Raw genomic sequence first — 6,241 nt, forward strand, 5'->3', positions numbered from 1 at the left:
CAGAGCACAGACCAGGAGGAGGGGACTGCGGTGCACACAGAGCACAGACCAGGAGGAGGGGACTGCGGTGCACACAGAGCACAGACCAGGAGGAGGGGACTGCGGAGCACACACAGCACAGACCAGGAGGAGGGGACTGCGGAGCACACAGAGCACAGACCAGAAGGAGGGGACTGCGGAGCACACAGAGCACAGACCAGCAGGAGGGGACTGCGGTGCACACAGAGCACAGACCAGAAGAGCACGTCCTGCAGCACACAGAGCACAGACCAGGAGGAGGGGACTGCGGTGCACACAGATCACATACCAGGAGGAGGGGACTGCGGCGCACACAGAGCACAGACCAGAAGAGCACGTCCTGCAGCACACAGAGCACAGACCAGGAGGAGGGGACTGCGGAGCACACAGAGCACAGACCAGGAGGAGGGGACTGCGGAGCACACAGAGCACAGACCAGGAGGAGGGGACTGCGGAGCACACAGAGCACAGACCAGAAGGAGGGGACTGCGGAGCACACAGAGCACAGACCAGCAGGAGGGGACTGCGGAGCACACAGAGCACAGACCAGAAGAGCACGTCCTGCAGCACACAGAGCACAGACCAGGAGGAGGGGACTGCGGTGCACACAGAGCACAGACCAGGAGGAGGGGACTGCGGTGCACACAGAGCACAGACCAGAAGGAGGGGACTGCGGAGCACACAGAGCACAGACCAGAAGAGCACGTCCTCCAGCACACAGAGCACAGACCAGGAGGAGGGGACTGCGGTGCACACAGAGCACAGACCAGAAGGAGGGGACTGCGGAGCACACAGAGCACAGACAAGGAGGAGGGGACTGCGGAGCACACAGAGCACAGACCAGGAGGAGGGGACTGCGGTGCACACAGAGCACAGACAAGGAGTAGGGGACTGCGGAGCACACAGAGCACAGACCAGGAGGAGGGGACTGCGGTGCACACAGAGCACAGACCAGGAGGAGGGGACTGCTGCGCACACAGAGCACAGACAAGGAGGAGGGGACTGCGGAGCACACAGAGCACAGACCAGGAGGAGGGGACTGCGGTGCACACAGAGCACAGACCAGGAGTGTGTATATGGAGGGGGCTCTTCCTTTGGCAGGATACTGCCCCCGCCAGAGTTCAGGGGGGGAAGCTCCTCACGTCCTGTCGGCGCCCCCGGCTGATTGATTGGAGGCATGACAGATAGACACAGCAATAAGGAAGAAGGAAAAGGCAAAGCAGCAGATAATGTCAGCCACACTGTCCACCCCACGGAGCCGCAGCTGCTGCCCCTAATTCCCTGTAGAGGTTTCCTCCTCCCGAGACACGGAAACTACCGCCGGCTACAAGTCATCATGGAAAACTGTGAAAAACAGCTACGCCCCCTACTGGGAAACCATCTCCTACTACCATCCTGTCATCTGAGGTTACATGGGACCAACATGAAGGAACAGCGGAGCTCAGGATGGGCAGGGGGGAGCTCAGGGTCAGGATGGGCAGGGGGGAGCTCAGGGTCAGGATGGGCAGGGGGAAGCTCAGGGTCAGGATGAGGGGGGGGGAGCTCAGGGTCAGGATGAGGGGGGGGAGCTCAGGGTCAGGATGGGCAGGGGGGAGCTCAGGGTCAGGATGAGGGGGGGGAGCTCAGGGTCAGGATGGGCAGGGGGGAGCTCAGGATCAGGATGGGGGGGGGAGCTCAGGGTCAGGATGGGCAGGGGGGAGCTCAGGGTCAAGATGAGCAGGGGGGAGCTCAGGATCATGATGGGGGGGGGGGAGCTCAGGGTCAGGATGGGCAGGGGGGAGCTCAGGGTCAGGATGGGGGGGAGCTCAGGGTCAGGATGGGCCGGGGGGAGCACAGGGTCAGGATGGGGGGGGTGCTCAGGGTCAGGATGGGCAGGGGGGAGCTCAGGATCAGGATGGGCAGGGGGGACCTCAGGGTCAGGATGGGCAGGGGGGAGCTCAGGGTCAGGATAGGGGGGGGAGCTCAGGGTCAGGATGGGCAGGGGGGAGCTCAGGGTCAAGATGAGCAGGGGGGAGCTCAGGATCATGATGGGGGGGGGGAGCTCAGGGTCAGGATGGGCAGGGGGGAGCTCAGGGTCAGGATGGGGGGGAGCTCAGGGTCAGGATGGGCAGGGGGGAGCTCAGGGTCAGGATGGGGGGGGTGCTCAGGGTCAGGATGGGCAGGGGGGAGCTCAGGATCAGGATGGGCAGGGGGGACCTCAGGGTCAGGATGGGGGGGGGAGCTCAGGGTCAGGATGGGCAGGGGGGAGCTCAGGGTCAGGATGGGCAGGGGGGAGCTCAGGGTCAGGATGGGCAGGGGGGAGCTCAGGGTCAGGATGGGCAGGGGGGAGCTCAAGGTCAGGATGGGGGGTGCTCAGGGTCAGGATGGGCAGGGGGAAGCTCAGGGTCAGGATGGGGGGTGCTCAGGGTCAGGATGGGCAGGGGGGAGCTCAGGGTCAGGATGGGGGGTGCTCAGGGTCAGAATGGGCAGGGGGGAGCTCAGGGTCAGGATGGGGGGGGTGCTCAGGGTCAGGATGGGCAGGGGGGAGCTCAGGGTCAGGATGGGGGGGTGCTCAGGGTCAGGATGGGCAGGGGGGAGCTCAGGGTCAGGATGGGCAGGGGGGAGCTCAGGGTCAGGATGGGCAGGGGGGAGCTCAGGGTCAGGATGGGGGGGGGTGCTCAGGGTCAGGATAGGCAGGGGGGAGCTCAGGATAAGGATGGGTTGGGGGGGGGGGGGGGCTCAGGATCAGGATAGGCAGGGGGTGGTGCACTGATGGCTTTATCCGGTCATTCCTCCCCACAATGGCGGCTCTGGGGTCACCAGTCATTTCACCCCACAATGGCGGCTCTGGGGTCACCGGTCATTTCTCCCCACAATTGCGGCTCTGTGGTAGGATTATGATGATGGAGAGGTAGGAGGAGGATGATGGAGGGGTAGGAGGCTGATGGTGGAGGGGGAGGAGGATGATGGAGGTGTAGGAGGCTGATGATGGAGGGGTAGGAGGAGGAGGATGGAGGAGTAGAAGGACGATGATGATGGAGGGTTAGGAGGATGGAGGGGTAGGAGGATAATGATGATGGAGGGGTAGCAGGATAATGATGATGGAGAGGTAGAAGGCTGATGATGGAGGGGGAGGAGGAGGATAATGATAATGGAGGGGTAGGAGGCTGGTGATGGAGGGGGAGGATAATGATGGAGGGGTAGGGGGCTGATGATGGAGGGGGAGGAGGGGGCTGATGATGGAGGGGGAGGAGGAGGCTGATGATGGAGGGGGAGGAGGATGATGATGATGGAGGGGTAGGAGGATAATGATGATGGAGGGGTAGGAGGCTGATGATGATGGAGGGGTAGGAGGATGATGGAGGGGTAGGAGGCTGATGATGGAGGGGTAGGAGGAGGCTGATGATGGAGGGGGAGGAGGATGATGATGGAGGGGTAGGGGGCTGATGATGGAGGGGGAGGAGGATGATGATGGAGGGGGAGGAGGATGATGATGGAGGGGTAGGAGGAGGCTGATGGAGGGGTAGGAGGCTGATGATGGAGGGGTAGGAGGCTGATGATGGAGGGGTAGGAGGAGGATGATGATGGAGGGGTAGGAGGAGGATGATGGAGAAGTAGGAGGATGATGATGGAGGGGTAGAAGGAGGCTGAGGATGGAGGGGTAGAAGGAGGCTGATGATGATGGAGGGGTAGGAGGCTGATGATGGAGGGGTAGGAGGCTGATGATGATGGAGGGGTAGGAGGATGATGATAGAGAAGTGGGAGGATGATAATGGAGGGGTAGGAGGATGATGATGGAGGGGTAGAACGAGGCTGATGATGGAGGGGTAGGAGGAGGCTGATGGAGGGGGAGGAGGAGGAGGATGATGATGAAGGGGTAGAAGGAGGCTGATGATGGAGGGGTAGGAGGATAATGATGATGGAGGGGTAGGAGGATGATGATGGAGGGGTAGAAGGAGGCTGATGATGGAGGGGGAGGAGGAGGATGATGGAGGGATAGGAGGATGATGATGGAGGGGTAGGAGGAGGAGGCTGATGGAGGGGTAGGAGGCTGATGATGGAGGGGGAGGAGGATGATGATGGAGGGGTAGAAGGAGGCTGATGATGGAGGGGTACGAGGCTGATGATGAAGGGGTAGGAGGAGGCTGATGGAGGGGTAGGAGGCTGATGATGGAGGGGTAGGAGGCTGATGATGGAGGGGGAGGAGGAGGAGGATGGAGGGGTAGAAGGAGGCTGATGATGGAGGGGTAGGAGGAGGCTGATGGAGGGGTAGGAGGCTGATGATGGAGGGGTAGGAGGCTGATGATGGAGGGGGAGGAGGAGGATGATGATGGAGGGGTAGAAGGAGGCTGATGATGGAGGGGTAGGAGGCTGATGATGGAGGGGTAGGAGGAGGCTGATGGAGGGGTAGGAGGCTAATGATGGAGGGGGAGGAGGATGATGATGGAGGGGTAGGAGGAGGCTGATAGAGGGGTAGGAGGATAATGATGATGGAGGGGGAGGAGGATGATGATGGAGGGGGAGGAGGAGGATGATGATGGAGAGGTAGGAGGATAATGATGATGGAGGGGTAGGAGGATGATGATGGAGGGGTAGAAGGAGGATGATGATGGAGGGGTAGGAGGAGGATGATGATGGAGAGCTAGGAGGATAATGATGATGGAGGGGTAGAAGGAGGATGATGATGGAGGGGGAGGAGGAGGATGATGATGGAGGGGGAGGAGGAGGATGATGATGGAGGGGGAGGAGGAGGATGATGATGGAGGGGGAGGAGGAGGATGATGATGGAGAGGTAGAAGGAGGATGATGATGGAGGGGTAGGAGGATGATGATGGAGGGGTAGGAGGATGATGATGGAGGGGTAGGAGGATGATGATGATGACGGAGGGGGAGGAGGATGATGATGGAGGGGGAGGAGGAGGATGATGATGATGGAGGAGGATGATGATGATGACGGGGGGTAGAAGGAGGAGGATGGGGGGGGGGGGGGGTGCAGCTGCATCATATGGGCACACACTAAAGCTATATACAGTCAGTAGAGTGCTAGCTCTGGGTCACAGCCTGCATGCTGCTCTGAGGGTCACCCTGCCTGACAAAGGCTCAGTGTCATCCACAGCAGCCATGTTACCAGCTACAACTGTATCACTTCCTGCTGAGCTGCGTATCTAAGCCTATCAAATGTGATACTGTCTCCTGAGCCACTGTATCTAATCTTATCATGTTATTCTGTGTGCTTGGCAGTGTTATGTATCTAATCCCATCATGTGATACTGTCTGCTGACCCGCTGTATTTAATCCTATCATGTGATACTGTCTGCTGACCCGCTGTATCTAATCCTATCATGTGAGTCTGCTGACCCGCTGTATCTAATCCTACCATGTGATACTGTCTGTCGTGTATCTAATCCTACCATGTGATACTGTGTCGTGTATCTAATCCTACCATGTGATACTGTCTGTCGTGTATCTAATCCTACCATGCGATACTGTCTTTCGTGTATCTAATCCTACCATGTGATACTGTCTGTCGTGTATCTAAGCCTACCATGTGATATTGTCTGTCGTGTATCTAAGCCTACCATGCGATACTGTCTTTCGTGTATCTAATCCTACCATGCGATACTGTCTGTCGTGTATCTAAGCCTACCATGTGATACTGTCTTTCGTGTATCTAATCCTACCATGCGATACTGTCTGTCGTGTATCTAATCCTACCATGTGATACTATCTGTCGTGTATCTAAGCCTACCATGTGATACTGTCTGTCGTGTATCTAATCCTACCATGTGATAGTGTCTGCCGTGTATCTAATCCTACCATGTGATACTGTCTGTCGTGTATCTAAGCCTACCATGTGATACTGTCTGTCGTGTATCTAAGCCTACCATGTGATACTGTCTGTTGTGTATCTAATCCTACCATGTGATAGTGTCTGCCGTGTATCTAATCCTACCATGTGATACTGTCTGTCGTGTATCTAATCCTACCATGTGATAGTGTCTGCCGTGTATCTAATCCTACCATGTGATACTGTCTGTCGTGTATCTAATCCTACCATGTGATACTCTGTTGTGTATCTAATCCTACCATGTGATACTCTGTCGTGTATCTAATCCTACCATGTGATACTGTCTGTCGTGTATCTAAGCCTGCCATGTGATACTGTCTGTCGTGTATCTAAGCCTATGAGGTGAGCGCCCCCCTCTTCATGCTCTCTGTGGCCCTATAACCCCATACATATATC

This window comes from Dendropsophus ebraccatus, chromosome 13 (assembly GCF_027789765.1).
Source record: "Dendropsophus ebraccatus isolate aDenEbr1 chromosome 13, aDenEbr1.pat, whole genome shotgun sequence".
Lineage (NCBI taxonomy): Eukaryota > Metazoa > Chordata > Amphibia > Anura > Hylidae > Dendropsophus > Dendropsophus ebraccatus.